This window comes from Carcharhinus amblyrhynchos, chromosome 6 (genome assembly GCF_965287045.1).
Source record: "Carcharhinus amblyrhynchos chromosome 6, sCarAmb.v2.hapA, whole genome shotgun sequence".
Taxonomy (NCBI): Eukaryota; Metazoa; Chordata; class Chondrichthyes; order Carcharhiniformes; family Carcharhinidae; genus Carcharhinus; species Carcharhinus amblyrhynchos.
This window is the reverse complement of record NC_137329.1, coordinates 7,382,112-7,400,329: the sequence shown is the minus strand read 5'-3', so window position 1 is coordinate 7,400,329 and position 18,218 is coordinate 7,382,112. Positions and strand designations below refer to the sequence as shown.

Sequence of the window (18,218 nt, the reverse complement as noted above, 5' to 3'; positions counted from 1 at the left end):
TATTATTTTATTGTATCATTTGTCATTCAAATTTGTAAATGAACCCGGGCAACTCGATAAAGTTTCAACTATAAAGCTATAAAGGGTTTTTTGCAACAGAATAATTTTATACAAGAGCATCAAGGTAAGACTAGACTGTAAGTGCAACTGCTCCTCTGGATCCCCAACTGCCAGTCCCTCCTCAACCCATGGTCTGCATCCTCTTGCCAATTAGCTCAGCTTGCTGCCCGTGAGATTGATAGGGTCCTCACCTTGAGGGTCTCAGAACACATACCCTCTCCCCAAGGCCACTCTACTACAAAATTCTAAATGCCTTCTATAATGTTTTCATTATTAAATGAAATTGAAAATGAACTTGTATAAGGAAAAATTAACTCCTCTGCATTCCCCAGTGTAGTGACTTTCATGACCATTGGATGTCCAAACACGCTTGACAGCCAGTGAAGTACTTCTTGAAGTGTAGTCACTTCAAAAAGTGACTTGCTACACTTGAAAGTGTAGCAAGAAACATGGCAGCCAATTTGTGCACAGCAAGCTCCCACACACAACAATTTAATAATGACCAGATGTTCTGTTTCTGTGATGTTGACCGAGGGATAAATGTTGGCTTGGATATCAGGGACAACTCCACTGCTCTTCTCCGAAATAGTGTTGTGGAATCTGGAGTACTGTGAGTAGTTTTTGTCCCCTTATTTAAGGAAAGATTTTGGAGGCACTTCAGAGAAGGTTCACTTGGATGTTCCCTTATATGGAAGGATTTGTTTTATGAGAAAAGTTTAAACAGGCTGGGACTCCACTTATTGGAATTTGGAAAAATGTGAGGTGATCTCATTGAAACATACTGGATTCTCAAGGGAGTTGACAGGGTAAATGCTGAGAGGATGTTCCCCTCATCAGAGAGTCGAGGACCAGAGGACATAATCTCAGAATAAAGGGGCGCCAGTTTAAGACTGATTTAAGAGGAAGAATTTCTTCCCTCAAGAGGGTTGAGAGTCTTTGGAACACCTTGCCACAGAGAGCTGTGTATATTTAAGGTTGAGATAGATTTTTGATCAGTCAGGCAATCAATGATTATGGAAAAAAGGCAGAAAAGTGGACATAACAAATGTTGGATCAGCCATGATCTGATTGAATGGCAGAGCAGGCTCAAGGGGTCAAACGGTCTACTCCTATTCCTATTTCTTATGATCTTATAGTCTTATAGTTCATCAAAATGATGGAGCCTCTGACATTTTTTTACTTCTTACTTCATGGGATGTGGGCATCACTGCCAAGGCCAGCATTTGTTGTCCATCCTGAATTGCTCTTGAACTGAGTGGCTTGCTAGGCCATTGCATTGGGCACTTAAGAGTCAGCCACATTGCTCTGAATCTAAAGTTACATATTGACCAGACTACGAGAGATTTTTTCTTCCCTGAAGGATATTAATGAACCAGTTGGGTTTTCATGACAATCATTCATAACGGGTCACCATTATTGAAACTAACTTTTCATTAAGATTTATTAATTGAGTTTAAATTCAACCAGCTGCCAAGGTGAGATGTAAACCCTTGCTCCAGAGTGTTAGCTAGGCCTCTGGGTTACTGATCTTGTGACATTGCCATAATATCATGTCTCTCACCAAGTGCAGCACTCACTCAACACAATGCTGGACAGTCAATCTAGATTTTAGTGCCCAAAACCTAGAGTGAAGAACCCACAACCTTCTGGTTCAGAGGCACAATTGCTACCATTTGAGCAATGGCCCAACATCTGGGAGAAGGAGAGCGAGATAGAGGGACAGAGATTTATGGCAACGGTGTTCTGGAATTCAACGAGGCAGTTGAAGGCACTGTTATTGATGCTGGAGTAATGACAATCAGATATGAGTTAGAGACCAAAATTGGACGAACAGTGAAGAGTTGTATGGCTGGAGGAATTTCACAGAGAAAGTGAAGGGTGAGAACCTGGATTTGAAAACAAGTGCTGACATTTATCTCCTGTTCACTTGCATTTTGCAAAGTGAGTTATTTATGTTTGCTCCAAAAGTGTTTTTTCTCTTTGTGCAACTCTACTGAATAGAACAGACAAAGAAACCTAATTTACATCCAATGAATGCTAATAATCAACATAAATGTGAATCAACGAGACTCAGAGTGGACTGAAGAACAGTTTCAAAAACTGATGCAGCCAAAATGACCAACAGTTCTAGTTCAGTGAAAAGTTGAAAATCAGGTTTGAGTAATAGCTTACAATTGAGGCCATGATTTTAAAGCCTAATTCCTTTTACTCGTTTTCAATGGGGGGATTTACTGACCCCATTTTCAGTGGGTGGGAACAGTAGAGGGGGCAGTGCCTTCCTGAATGAACCTTCTGCATTTTGGTCTCACATAAGTTGGTGTGGATATTTGACCTCTCCTGGGATGCCCTGAGACCACTCCTAAAGTGTTTTTATTGTCCTCCTGCAATTCTCCTCTTGTGACTGAGTTCTGGATGGACCAGCTACTTCAGGAGTCTGATGTCAGGCAAATATGTCCTGCCCAATGGAGCTAGTTTTGAGTGATCATCACCCCTCAATGTTGCGTCTGCTGGTTTGGGTGAGGACACTGCTGCTGAACCACATGTATGCGTAAGAAACAATACTTTTCACAGTTTGTTAATACATGTGACAATAATAAATCAAATCAAATCAAACATGTCCTGCCACCAAATTTGGAGAATCTCATGGAGCCACCACTGATGGTATTTCTCCACTGCATGGGGAACTTCCAAAGTATGTCAGAGTACGGGTATCATTGATATCTGGTAAACTTTTACCTTTGTCATGTGTTTAAGAGACTGGTCCTTAAATGCTCTTTTCCTCAGTCAGTTGAAGGCTGAGCTGACACGTTAGAGGTGATGAAGAATTTCTTAGCCTGTCTACCTTTGAAAAGAAGAGGGTCCCAAGATATGGAAAAAAGTCCTGGTTTGTGCTGTGGGAGCTGGTTGGAAGAGGACATTAGTTTTCCAGAGTTCAGTGAGAGCACCAGTTTCTCATGTACTTTTTATACATCAGTTTTCAAATAATCAACTGGCTCCAAGTGGTGTGTGAATAGGGAAAGTAGCAACTATTAATTCGGGCAATAAATCCTACTGTCAGTACCAGGCATAAAACACTACCAATAATTTTGAAACTAGGCTTGGTCATGTCCTGGGAACAAAATAATCTCCAGGTTGCTAAAGAGAAATATTTCACAGATAAAGCAATGATACAATCAAATGTTGCGTCAAGCCATCGACGCACACAGGGCCCAATTTTCCCATCAAGTTGCGCCCATTTTCAGGCGCAAAAACTTGGTAAAGTCAGGCATGAGGCAAGTAGCATGATTCGTGCCCATTTCCTTACCTATTCCCACTTTACAAATGGCCACCGTCGGGGCTGTGCCTGAAACAGGTGCATAGTAAACTTCTCTAAATGCTCATAAATCCTGTCCCTCAGAATCCTCTCCATCAACTTACCAACCACTGAGGTTAGACTCTCTGATCGGTAATTTCCCGGGCTATTCCTGTTCCCTTTCTTGAAAATAGGAACCACATCCGCAATCCTCCAATCCTCCGGAACCTCTCTGGTCTCCATCGACAACGCAAAGATCATCGCCAGGGGCTCTGCAATCACTTCCCTCACCTCCCACAATAACCTGGGAGTCCTATCCGGTCCCAGTGACTTACCTACCTTGATAGAATTTAAAAGTTCCAACACATCCTCTTTCTTAACGTCCACATACTCAATCTTTTCAGTCTGCCGCAAACTTGCAGTACACCCTCCCAGATCACTTTCTACTGTGAATACCAAGGCAAAGTACTCATTAAGCACCTCTGCCATTTCTTCCGGTTCCACACAGACTTTTCCCCCTTCACCTTTTATAGGTCCTATCCCTTCACTTCTCATCCTTTTACTCTTCACATATTTGTAGAACGCCTTGGGATTCTCCTTAATCTTACTCTCCAAGGCCTTCTCATGACCCCTTCTGGATATATCCGAGGTTTGACTACTGAGTCAATATGAACAAAGAACAAAGAACAAAGAAAATGACAGCAGAGGAACAGGCCCTTAGGCCCTTCAAACCTGCACTGACCATGCTGCCTGACTTAACAGAAATGCCCTTCCGAGGACCATATCCCTCTATTCCCATCTCATTCATGTATTTGACAAGACACCCCTTAAAAATCACTACTGTATCTGCTTCCACTACATTCCCCGGCAACAAGTTCCAGGCACCCACCACTCTCTATGTAAAAAATCTACCTCGTACATCTCCTTTAACCTTGCCCCTCGCACCTTAAACCTATGCCCCCTAGTAATTGACTCTTCCACCCTGGGAAAAAGCTTCTTCTATCCACTCTGTCTATACTTCTCATAATCTTGCAGACTTCTATCAGGTCTCCCCTCAACTTCCATCGCTCCAGTGAGAACAAACCAAGTTTCTCCAACCTCTCCTCATAGCAAATGCCCTCCTTTCCAAGCAACATCCTGGTAAATCTTTTCTGTACCCTCTCCAAAGCCCCCATATCCTTCTGGCAGTGTGTCCACCAGAATTGAACACGAGGACGAGCCGTTGATGTCGTCTATATGGATTTCAGTAAGGCGTTTGACAAAGTCCCTCATGGTAGGTTGGTAGAGAAGATTAAAGCTCATGGGATATGTGGCCAGGTATCTAGATGGGTAGAAAACTGGCTTGCAAAGAGGAGTCAGAGAATAGTAGTGGAGGGGTCCTTTTCTAGCTGGAGGTCTGTCACTAGTGGTGTGCCGCAGGGCTCAGTACTGGGACCTCTTCTCTTTGTAGTGTATATAAATGATTTGGAAAAGGGAGTAGGTGGTGTGATCAGCAAATTTGCTTATGACACCAAGATGGCTGGATTGGTGGGCAGTGAGGAGCAGTGTCTGGCAATACAACGGGATATTGATAGACTGGTAGATTGGGCAGATACTTGGCAAATGGAGTTTAATCCGGATAAATGTGAGGTGATGCATTTTGGCCAGAATAATATAGGGGGGAGTTATATGATAAAGGGTAAGCCCATAAGGAGTATAGAATCGCAGTGAGACCTGGGGGTGCAAGTGCACAAGTCTTTGAAAGTGGCAGTGCAAGTGGAGAGTGTGGTGAAGAAAGCCTATGGTATGTTAGCCTTTATAGGAAAGGGTATAGAATATAAGAGCTGGAGTCTAATGTTGCAGTTGTACAGAACGTTGGTTAGGCCACATTTAGAGTACTGTATCCAGTTCTGGTTGCCTTACTACCAGAAGGACGTGGAGACTCTGGAGAGAGTACAGAGGAGGTTTACCAGGATGTTGCCTAGTATGGAGGGACTGGGGTATGAGGAAAGATTGAATAAATTGGGGCTCTTTTCCCTTGAAAGATGGCGACTGAGGGGGGATCTAATAGAGGTATATAAGATTATGAAGGATATAGATAGAGTAAACAGAGGTAAGCTATTTCCTATGATAGAGACACACAGGATAAGGGGCCATGGGCTTAAGGTGAGGGGGGAGAGGTATAACACAGATATTAGAGGGAGGTTTTTCACACAGAGGGTAGTGGGGGTATGGAATGCTCTGCCAAGTAAGGTGGTGGAGGCAAACATGCTAGAGTTGTTTAACAGTAACTTAGACAGGCACATGAGTGGGTTGGGGATGGGTGGATATAGGAGGTTGTTTTAAATAAGGGTCATTAGCATTGGGAGTCCCTGGTAAGGTAAATGGATATGGTACAATAATAATGTTTTTTTTTCTCTTTTTCATTCACAGATTTTAAGTCAGTCTGCCTTGTGTCCAACGAGGGGCATGCACGCGATGTGTCGTACTTGGGCTGCTCTTGGTTGTTCGAGATTGGCCTAGTGCTTCATGTCATTAGTGTGTGCTTAAACTGGACCAGATACTGGGCAAGACGACAGCTCAGTGACTATCACTGATTGCTGTGCAGATACATGGATTTGGGCCAGTGTCTGTGGGAATTTGCGCATTCTCCCCATGCTTGCGTGGGTTTTCTCTGGGTGCTCTGGTTCCCTCCCACATGCCAAAGATGTGCTATTAGGCTGATTGGCAGTAATAAATTGTCCCTAAATTAGTTTCCCTCAATGTGGATGGCCATAAAACATTGGATGAGGGTCATGGGTGGAGGGGGGGACTGGCGGTGTTAGGATGGCGGCGCAGGCTCGTTGGGCCGAAGGGCCTGTTTCCCGGGCTGTTATGCTCTTCGTTCTTTGTATCTCCTCTGTACCTACTCCCCAGCACTTTAAACCTGCATCCTCTTATGGCAGCCATTTCAGCCCTGGGAAAAAGCCTCTGAGAATCCACCCAATCAATACCTCTCAACAATCTATACACCTCTATCAGGTCACCTCTCATCCTTTGTCTCTCCAAGGAGAAAAGACCGAGCTCTCTCAACCTATCCTCATAAGGCACACCACCCAATCCAGGCAACATCCTTGTAAATCTCCTCTGCACCCTTTCAATGGCTTCCACATCCTTCCTGTAATGAGGCGACCAGAACTGAGCACAGTACTCCAAATGGGGTCTGACCAGGGTCTTATAAAGCTGCAGCAATTTTCGCCAGTAAGCTGATCTTGCGGCAGGGTGCATATCTCAATGAGTTAAACCATTTGAGTAAATCCACATTTGATTCTTACGTTTCTTTAAAAGTAATTGAGTCTTTTCCGCCAACAAGCCTGTAAGGGGCAGCTGAAGGACTTCATTCGTGTTCTTTGTTCTTTATGCCAAGTGTGGTCTAACTAAGGTTCTATAAAGTTGCAACATGACTCGCCAAGGTTTAAATTCAATACCCCAGCCAATGAAGGCAAGCATGCCGTATGCCTTCTCGACTACCTTCTCCACCTGCATTGCCACTTTCAGTGACTTGTGTACCTGTACACCCAGATCCCTTTGCCTATCAATATGGGAGAACTGAGAAATAAGGGGAAAATCACTTGTACTATAGGCCCCCAAATAATCAGCGGGAAATTGAGGAGCAAATATGTAAGGAGATTACAAATAGCTCCAAGAAAGGTGAAGAACAAGGCTGGTAGAAGTAGGGAACCCTGGATGACTTGGGATATCGAAGGCCTGGTCAAGAGGAAGAAGGCACGTGATGTGCATAGGCAGCTGGGATCAAGTGGATCACTTGAAGACTATGGAGGGTATAGGAATGAAGCTAAGAGAGAAATCAGGAGGGCAAAAATGGGATACGAGATTGTTTTGGCAGATAAGGCAAAGGCAAATCCAAAGAGCTTCTACAAATACATAAGGGGCAAAAGAGTAACTAGGGAGAGAGTAGGACCTCTTAAGGATCAACAAGGTCATCTATATGCGGATCCACAAGAGATGGGTGAGATTCTAAATGAATATTTCCCGTCAGTATTTATTGTTAAGGAAAGCATGGATGTTAGGGAACTTGGGGAAATAAATATTGATGTCTTGAGGAGTGATGCATAAGAGAGGAGGAGGTACGGGAAGTCTTAAAGCGCATCAAGGTAGATAAATCCCTGGGACCTGATGAAGTGTATTCCAGGATGATGTGGGAGGCAAGGGAGAAAATTGCAGGTCCTGTAGCAGAGATATTTGAGGTGCCTGAAGATTGGAGGGTGGCAAATGTTGTGCCTTTGTTTAAAAAGGGCTGCAGGGAAAAGCTTGGGAACTACAGGCCAGTGAGCCTCATATCTATAGTAGGTTAGTTGTTAGAAGATATTTTGAGAGACAGGATCTACAAACATTTAGAGATGCAAGAACTGATTAGGGACAGTCAGCATAGCTTTGTGAATGGAAAATCATGTCTCACAAACTTGATAGAGTTTTTTGAAGGGGTAACCAAGAAGATAGATGAGAGCAGTGCAGTTGATGTTGTCCACATGGACTTTAGCAAGGCCTTTGACAAGGTACCGCATGATAGGTTGTTGTTTAAGGTTAAATCTCAGGGGATCCGGGGTGAAGTAGCTAAACGGATACAAAATTGGCTTGATGAGAGATGCCAGAGGGTGGTTGTAGAGGGTTGTTTTTTCAAACTGGAGGCCTGTGACCAGCGGTGTGCCTCAGGGATTGGTGCTGGGTCCACTTTATTTGTCATTTATATTAATGACTTGGATGAGAATATAGGGGGCACAGTTAGTAAGTTTGCAGATGATATCAAAATTGGTTCCATAGTGGTCAGTGGAGAAGGTTATCTAGGATTGCAGTGGGATCTTAATCAATTGGGCCAGTGGGCTGATGAATGCCAGATGCAGAGTTTAATTTAGATAAATGCTAGGTGATGCATTTTGGTAGATTGAACCAGGGCAGGACTTACTGAGTTAATGGTGGGTGTTGGGGAGAGTTATGGAACAAAGAGATCAAGGGCTTCATATCTCATCGAAAGTGGGGTCACATATGGACAGAGTGTTCAAGAAAACATTCAGCATGCTTGGTTTCATCAGTCGGAATATTGAATACAGGAGTTGGGATATTTTGTTGAAGTTATACAAGACATTGGTAAGGCCACACATGGAATACTGTGTACAGTTCTGGTCACCCTATTATAGAAAGAATGTTATTAAACTAGAAAGACTGCAGAAAAGATTTACTAGGACGCGAGGTTTGAGTTATATGGAGAGGCTGGATAGACTGAGATTTTTTTCCCTGGAGCATAGGAGGCTGAGGGGTGATCTTATAGAGGTCAATAAAGTAATGAGGAGCATAGATCAGCTAGATAGTCAATATCTTTCCCCAAAGATAGGGGAGTTTAAAACTAGAGGGCGTAGGTTTAAGGTGAGAGGGAAGAGATACAAAAGGGTCCAGAGGGGCATTTTTTTCACACAGAGGGTGGTGAGTGTCTGGGACAAGCTGCCAGAGGTAATAGTAGATGCGAGTACAATTTTGTCTTTTGAAAAGCATTTAGACAGCTGCATGGGTAAGATGGGTACAGAGGGATATGGGCCAAATGCGGGCAATTGGGACTAGTTTAGGGGTTTAGGAAAAAGGGCAGCTTAGACAAGTTGGGCCGAAGGGACTGTTTCCATGCTGTAAACCTCTATGATTCTATGACTCTGTGGCTCCACTCAGACTGGTGGGGGACTGGGGAGAGGAAGGTGGGTCAGATGGCTCCACTCAGATTGGTGGGGTGGGGGATGATGGGGGGTCCACTGCCACTCTGCTGTGATCAGTGTGGGGGGGTGGGGGGAGGGAGGGAGGGGAAGGGGCTGCAATCAGTCTGGATAGCAGAGGGGTGGGTGTATAATGGAGTCATTAATGTTGTGGGAGTGGGTCAATGACAATGGGGGCCGGGGGAGCCATTTCCCGACCTGGGAGCGATACAGCAGGGGAGCGTTTTTCTATCTTTTTTTCTGTGCATGCGTAGTTGGAGGTACCGATTGGAGGGGCAGTGTTTCGGGTATGTTAAGCCCCGTCCACAGGCTTCGGCAGCGTGATTTGGAAATGCTGATATTTTTTCTGGCAGAGTGCGTATGGGGGCACCTGAGAACGGGTCCAAAAGTTGGATCTGAAACACTCCCGGTTTCAAGTCTGCCCAGCACTTAGAATGAAAATGGTAAAATAGGGTCCATAGGGTCTGACTGAATAGAAAGCAATTTGAGAGCAGGACTATCTGTTTTATTTTCAACTAATGGGGCAAAGACCTTTGAAGGTTGATGATTTTCACCAGGTTTTAACTCTCTTCAATTGGATGTATGAAAATGTACATGTAAGTTTGAGAATTGTTTCGCAGAATGATCCCTTGCATTCGGTCAACAAATATTTTAATGGTAGAAAATCAGTTACAATGGTGGAATTTGCTATCCTTAGGCAAAGTGTGAACTCGGAAAAGAAAAGCAGAGTGTAGCCAACTGGTGGCTTTTCTCACCATATTTTCAAACACTTTGCCAAAAAAGGTAGGTCCCACAACATCACGTTGGAGTCCGCCCTGAAAGGGCACCCCGATCTAAAGAAAGTGAAACAAAACAAACCCCCAGGGAATTTCAATTCCGGCACACATCCCCCATGGACAAGAGAGCCCTCCCCTCTCTCTGGGAAACCTCCTCACAGAAGCCTCCTGCAGCAATGTCCCTGGCCCTACTGGCAGTGCGAGGTGTCAGTGTCTGAGCACTGCCGGGGTCACTGCCAGAGCATTTCCAGGCAGCACTTTGAAGGGGCATTCCCCCCTACTGCCTTGGTATGATTTTAAGGTCTGTATGGACCTGTACTCCCATCCTCTGGTGGAGACTGTTCGTCAGTTCCCTGTTTTACAAAATCTGTTGTAAACCCTGTTGAGATGATGTCACCTCAGCAGGGTGGGGCGAGTGGGAGCTGGATACAGTAGGAGGCCTGTCGAGTGTATGCCAATGGAGTTCATAACCTTGCATGGCAGGAATCCCATTACATCATTTGGCAGGGGAGGGTGGGGACAATTGACAGGGAAGTCCCACTGCCATATGAAAGCCACTTTGGGACTCCCCTCTATTCTCTGCTCCCACCACCATTCACACCCACTGAAAATGAGGGTGGAAAGTCCCACCCAACAGTGTTAAGAATTTGACAGTATAATGTCAATAAGGTTCTTTCATCATGTTTGCAGGGTTCCTCTTTTCCATTTAATTAATCAGTTTGTATCACTTCCATAACCTCATTATCGTGTCAATTTATTTGATTCATTGGAAGTCACAAGTTTTAGATATTCCATTTCTCACTGTTTTTGACATTCTCTTTTAAGTGTGGGCAACAAGATAATCAGGTAACAATCAGAAATTCACTTATGATACCAGAAAACACAGTTTCGGTGCAGTCTGCCCTATTGCTGAACTGATACGTTATGAGCCTGAAAAACACGCGCGACACATCCACTACAATATATTTCAAATTCATTACTATACTTCTTGATATAAGCTGGTACTTTATTATAAGTTTAATTTTAATTGACATTCACAACTTTGAGCCTTTTCCCATTACCTAGGCATCTCAATTATTTAATTCCAGACCAGAATTTAAACTAAGTATCAAACTCCATTTTCCCAGCTGATGGATTTCAATTCTGTATAAATGCTGACTTAGTTCTCTGAATTATGTTGTTTGTGTTAGGAAGTGCCAGTGTGGTGACAAATCGTGTGTTGAATTGAATGGCTGTGGACCTCTCTTTGTACAGAGTGCTTGTAGAACCATATTTTACAAGATTCAGGACTGGTGCTGTGTAAATTCAGCAGACCATGTCCCATAAAGAGAACAAAGTTGAGTTCAGTACCAAGAAAAGTGGTTACGAAACTTTAACAGCGGCTAAAAGCTGAGCATTGTAGTATTCCGCTGACTATTAATTGCTCAGAATGTGTTCCAGCTGCTTTTACTCCTCTAGTTAAAGAACTATATGTAAACTTAAAACTGCTTCATTTCAGAGAATTAGTCAATAGCAGGGGTACAGCAGCCTCTATAGGTGCCAAGATTCTTCTGAGTTGGCTTTTGAAGAATATGTGTCTGAGCACATGCTGCTTCTGCCAGAAGAGACTGTCATTTTTTTAAATCACAGATGATTGAGCATATAGCCTGCCATGTATGGCCAACAACTTTGTTCCACTATCACTAGAAATAACCATAAATCTCAACTTACAACAATTGCACATAAAAATGGATGTATTATGCATAAAATTCTATACTTTATTTGAATTCTAAAAATATCAGTGGTGATCCTCCCAGCCCACTGCGCTGATTGAGTAGTGAGTAGGTCGGGACATATCAGGGGTGATACGGTGGCCGTTACGTGGGCTTCGCGCTAGCCGTCACAGCCTTCACATGTCTCCAGCCTAAGTTAACTGACGTAATCAGCTTTAGCATGGAGCTGATTATCATGTGGAAATATCACGGTAATTGACATTTCCATATGATTAGTGGGCCAGGGACAGAATTCTCCAGGTCCGCTAGCATTCCCCCACTCCGCCACCCCCCCTCCCCCCCCATCAGGAATTGTTCCTTCTAGTGGGTTTACCAGTCCTCCTCACTAATGGGGAACAGGTGGCCTGACCCTGCTGGAGGGAAAAGAAGGCCATTGAGGCCCCCCCTGGAAGGTCAGGGACAGGTGTACCTCTTGGGCAGTGTCAGCCTAAAGTGCCAGCCTAGCACTGCTCAAGGGGCACCCTGGCACTGCCCACTGGGCAGTGCCAAGGGGGCAGGGCCAGTGGTGGTCGATCAGTGAGGGGGACCTGCTGCCACTCTGCATTCAGGATCAGTGTCAGAGGGAGGGAGTGAAGGCGATTGGGGCTGGTCATTGGGATTGGGGAGATCAGGGCTGGCCAGAGGCTGGGGGACATAAGAGTTGTCCCGGGGAGGTCCGGGAGGCAGTGATCATGACTGGTGGAGGGGGGGCGGATCTGCAGGGCTAGCAATGGAAGGTTGCGGGGCTGGCCAATGATCGGGGGGTTGCAGCGTAATCCAGTGATTGGGCTGGACAGCGATCTGGAGGCCAGAAATGGTTGGGGTAGCCACTGCGCATGCGCCAATCTCCATGTTGACAGTTTAGCACTTGCGCAGTGGCCTGCTCAGCACCAAGCAGCCAGCCCCTTGGGCGGAAATAGACTTCAGCCCCTAGTTTTCAGAGTAAATCCTGCTCGGGCACTCTGTGATGCACACAGTGTCGGAGATTCATTCTGAAAATCATACTAAAAAAAGGCAGGATTCACTCCCATTTTTCCGCAAGTTGGGGAGTTAATTTTTTTTGGGAGAATCCCAGCCATCATTTCATTAAAGAAGTTTGCATTTTTTTAATGATGTTCTGTGTATAGTCAAGCTGCTCTTTGCTACAAATAACAACACAATTGAGTTGGGTAATTCTTAAAAGAAGCTTTCTTTGGAATTAATGGCGCTTTCATTGTTTTTAAAGCTCTAAACTAGTAATTTTCCATTTTGCAAAATCTGTGTCTAGTAATTTCCCAACAAATGGTTGCATCTGACTCTAGTCATAATGTTATTCTATTGCAGCTGATATGAAGGACTGGCATTTCACAGACAGATGTTTTTAATTAAAACATAAGCCAACAAAACCCAGTGGCTCATTTTGCAAACTGTCTACGGTCCCTTTTTTTAAAAAAGAAATTGGAACCTAAACTTTAAGTTGCAATAAAAGTAATAAAAATAGCTATCAGACATATTAATCATAAACCAAATATTGTTCCATGACAAAGTTAATATAAACCAGGCAAAAGTTGAATGTATTTTCTCAACTGTGTATATGTGTGTAATTCAGCCAACCACAAATATTCCCACAAACACAAAATAACTTGGCCACTCATCTCTTGGTTAAAAAGAACAATGATGGAAACTATCTCGCAATTACAATTCATGAAATTGGACAGATTTATTCCTTGGCACTTTTGGAAGATTGACACCAAAGTTCAGTAGCCAAAGTTTGGCTACTGAAGACATGGAACAACTGGGAAGAATGTTCAACATGCAAGTTCTGCCTAGTGATCAATTTTAATTGGCATTCTACAAGGCACTGACTTGTCTGTGGTGGGTACCTAATGCCTGTTTCAGGGCAATGACCTGGGAGTCACCAAATTTCAATTCGCCAGCCACTTCTTGGGCAGAGCAGAAACAAGAGGCATTGTCCTGAAATTTGTCCAAAAAGTAGGGTGAAAAAGGGTTGGATTTCTCCCATTGTTTTCCCAAACCCTCTAATCCAGTGCAGTGCAAAGCACAATGTATGCTTTGTATTGGTATGGCATGCTTTTCATAGTTATGAATGGAAATTTGAAGAAAATAAATCTATCCTCATAATAAAAGCCACGTTTGATTCCTGGAACAGCACAGAATGTTCAAAACAGATTTCCCACAAAGCTGGATTTCAGGGCCATTAAGCCAAGCTATCATTAAGTCATTTCACCTACCTTTGAATTATTTTATGGGAACAGAGAGGGAAGAAGTCTATTCCATCCAAGTCTTCTTTAGCCTGATCCACGTAATTAATTAGTTTAAATTTAAAATGTCATGTAAGTTAATGTCATTCCTAGCAACTACAAGATAAATTTTATGGGACAGATTTTCCATGCAACCCGCTGCACATTTCGCTGTGGCGGAGGTGGCCCACCATTAGCCAGCAGCGTAATTATCTGGTTCCACTATTGCCAATAGGGTTTCTCTTTGAATGCGCCCCTCACTGTTGTGAAATCCAAGCTGATAGGACTGGAAGATCACGGCGGCACGGCTGGTCAGAGAATTTCAGCCTACAATCTAAGAAATGTTTATAAAAAAAGAAAAATGGTTTTTTGTATGATTATTAACATCAATGTAAAGATTCTGACCATCATTTAGTAACATTCCTGGATCAAAGTCTGAGTACTTGTTGGTAAACTTTACATATGGTGTTCAACTTTTACTAATCAACATCTGTTTTAAAAGAGGACAACCCTTCTCCATCACATAAATTGGTCAAAAGAAATATTCTATAACATTAAATGTTATAAAACCTAAAGACAGAAAGAAAAAAATATGCATTTATATAACAGCTTTCAGAGATGTGTCAATGTAGTTTTCAGCCAATTATGTACTTTTGAAGTGTAGTCGCTATTATACTGCCAGGAAACATAGCAGCCAATTTACACACAGCAATATCCCACATACCACAATGTAAAAGTGATGAAAAAATCTGCCTTTTTTGTTATGTTGGAAACTGGGGTGAACTCCCCTGATCTTTTACATACTTGAGAGGGCAGATGAGATCTCAGTTAACATCTCATCTGGATGGCAATATACTTTCCTCCCTCAGTAATGCCTGCCTAGATTATGCACTCAACTATTTGAAGTGGGATGATAATCCAAAAGCTGCTAAGAGGGTGCTACAAATATATATCAAAAGATGTCTGAAATGTTTTTCAAAAAATAGTATTTTATGAACAATGTTTCAATATGAATTATACAAATGTAATGTACTTGTAAATAGTCAGGTTTTGAGATGAAGGGAAAAAATTAGTTGATATAGTCTATTTTGCTTGAAATAACCTTCGAAAGAGGTCAGTGACATAAAACTGAAAGCAAGTGGAGTCAGAAATATTCTGCGCCCCAACACAGCCTTGAGCAAGCAGCACACACTTGAAGTAAGTGACAAGTTACCATCACTCCCACAGGTAAGTTGGCCAAGGGAAGACTTCAACTTTGAGCCACCTCCTTATGGCCAGTGTCCTTCAGTTTGGGGATTTGGAGTAGATTGGGTACTGGGGGAAGGATGGGTACTGAGTAGAAGGGTACTGGGGGAAGGATGATGTTGGTGGTGTGATGTGTTGATTTTGATAGCTGTGAAGTGGGGAACACAATTCCTGGGTCAAAAAGAAGGATCTTAAAAAATCAGAAGCGCTTACCAATTTCTACCCCTGTATTTGATCCAGCAGAGGTGGCAGAGAGGCTTCACCGAGGAGCATTCTGGGAGAAGTCACCACAGTCACCTTAATTGTATAGTGGGTATAGTAGAAAGGGTGGGCAAGTATTTAATAATTTTATCACTTGTAGTTTCAGAGGTAATTTCTGTGGTTTATAGTTTGTAACGGTTATATTCGGTAGTAACAAGGTCCAGGAAAGAAGGGCCCTAGAGAATTGGATGTAATCTGAAACAAAACATCTTTCAAGAGTTTAATTTAAAGTGATAAGATATGACAGGAGAGGTCTAAGCCCTGGTCCGCTTTTTGTGCTCCACATGGGATGCCGGGAATGTTTCCAGTGCCCAGGGCCAGCACATGTGCAGGAGGTGTCTCCAGCTGCAGCTCCTAGAAGTCCGCATTTTGGACACCAAAATGTTGTCTGATTTCAAGAAGACATTACGTATAGCTCTTGGGACTAAAGGGATCAAAGGATATGGGGGAAAGAGGGGATATCAGGATATTGAATTCAGTGATCAACCAGCCATGATCAGAATGAATGATGGAGCAGGCTCGAAAGGGCGATTGTCCTATTCCTGCTTCTGGTTTCTGAGCTTTCATTTGTGAATTAATGAAGACAGTGATAAGTAAACACATTCTCTGCCTGTCTTCAACAGCACGAAGGAATTCCTATGGCCTATTAAATAGCAAACAAAATTTGGTTTTGTAGTTTTTGATGCTAAGATTGTTTCATTTTAGCAATCAGTGCTTAAGGTAGAGCGATTTAAATTCCAATGTAATTTTGTCAGACATGCACTGTTAATCACAAAATGTCTTGTTTCAATGTAAATAACAGACATCTCAGTGATTAGATTAGAGATATGATTTATACTGTGTTGACATTTATGCTACATAATGGAAAATAACTAGAACAAAACGATTAATATTCCAATACAAATATTCCCAAAAGTGTTTCTCTGCTTCTACTACAGATGTTTAAAACTTTAAAAATTATTCGTTAAATATAGTTATTTACTTTTGCACTATTAAAGCAAATATGTTCCTTTAGCTACAAGTTATGGTGATATGTGTCTGAGCAATCAAAAGCCTAAGAAACAAAAGAAACTACAAAATGTACCCTTCTGACTCCAACTGTAATTATAAAGTACATTTTCCACATATCATCTGAGGTCATACTTGCCTACAATGTTATTTAACTCTTTGACCATCAAAATACTTCTTTATTTTCATAATAAGTTTGTATTTTCTATCTTCATAATAAGTTTGTCTTTTCTAACAAATAACAAAAAAAATTCAACTTCAGATAGTATTATGTACTAGAGATCGAGAAGTACATTGAGTCAAAATGCATTTCCTAACTTGTAATATTCTCGAAATAAAATTGAAAAGTTGTAACTGGTTATATTTTATACTAACTTTTGAAGAATTAGTATAAATGGTAAAAGGGTATTAACACCCAAAACCTTGATACAAGTTTAACTCAACAGTGATACTCACCTGCTCCCCCCCATCCCAAAAGGACACAATGGAGCTTCAAGGCGTGCAAGGCGGCAAGGTCCACCAAGTTTGGAGTGAAGCTGTTCATGGTAGCAATGCCAAGGATGAGGGAGCAGGGTTTGACAAGCAAAGAAATGCAGACCCAGGAGAGTGCAGAGGTATGAGAGATTCAACCAAGAAACTAAGATGTGTGAAGAGCACTCTTGGTGCAGGGGAAATTATCTTCAGGAGAAGTGTAGGTTCAAGGAAACTGTGTGTATGCCTGCAGCAAAAAGGTTCATGTAAGAAGCAAATGTAGGGTCAAGCAGGGCCAACCTGGTGGTAGCAGGGTCGATGTTCTGGCTCCAGTGGAGAGCATGGAAAGTCATTCTGAAGGAGGACCAAATGATTACAAATTGAATAATACTGAAATAGGCAAAGTAGCCCCTATCTCAATAATACTGATGGCCAACAGGTGTCCACTCAAAATGTAGATATAGTAGTGGGACAGCAAACATATTGATACTTATGGGGAGGGATCTATAACTTGAGATTAAAAAGCACTGTACTCAAGCTGGCTACATACACAAGGGAGGCTGTACAGTTCTTGGGAATAATGACAACCGTATAAGTTATAAATAGCAATCTACCCAAGTACCCTCAATTGTAATTGTAGGCCAAGGGCCAAGATTGATGAGTCAAGATTGACTTCAGGAAATTAAATTGAATTGGCCAGAAACATTTTAAATTAGTAAAGGAGACCTACATGAAGTACTCAGAAGGTACCAGGAAGTATTTCAGGATGAATTGGGCAAAATCCAAGGCTTGAAGACCAAAGCTCACATGGATCCGGAAGCGGCAAAAATATTCTATAGAGCCAGGCCTGTACCTTACTTGTTGCATGAGAAGGCAGAGACTGAACTTAGATGATTAGAAGATTTAGGCATCATAAAGCCCGTGCAATTTGCAGAGTGGGCAGCTCTCGTGTGCTAGTAGTCAAACCTGATGAGACCATAAAAATATGTGGAGAATACAAAATAACAATAAACTGAGCAGCAAAATTGGATAGTATCCTATAACTAAAATAGAGGACTTTCACTGCACTTCCCTCATCGATCCTCCTTGCTACATATTCACAAAAATTAGATAAGTTAGTAAGACACATCTTTCCCTTAACAAAACAATGCTGAGTCTAGGATGACTGAGCAAAATGAAGGGTACAACACCTAATGAATCCGCCAGATCTGTACCTATTAAGTTTAACTGAGGAAAATTGATCATGCTCCTTTACAGGTGTATATTCTGATCTAGCTGATTTTCTAATATTGCTGCATCAAATGATCTGGATGTAAAACAAACAAAAACTATCATTATCCATCATCTGTGTGAGACTCCCTCATGGAGGTGGTCATACA

The 18,218-nt window shown here is 42.5% G+C and overlaps 1 protein-coding gene across 2 annotated transcripts in view; it reads right to left on the bottom strand.

The window, feature by feature from the left end:
- bbox1 (butyrobetaine (gamma), 2-oxoglutarate dioxygenase (gamma-butyrobetaine hydroxylase) 1) overlaps positions 1-18,218 on the bottom strand; it is a 205,444-nt gene that overhangs the window by 123,137 nt on the left and 64,089 nt on the right. The window lies entirely within an intron of this gene.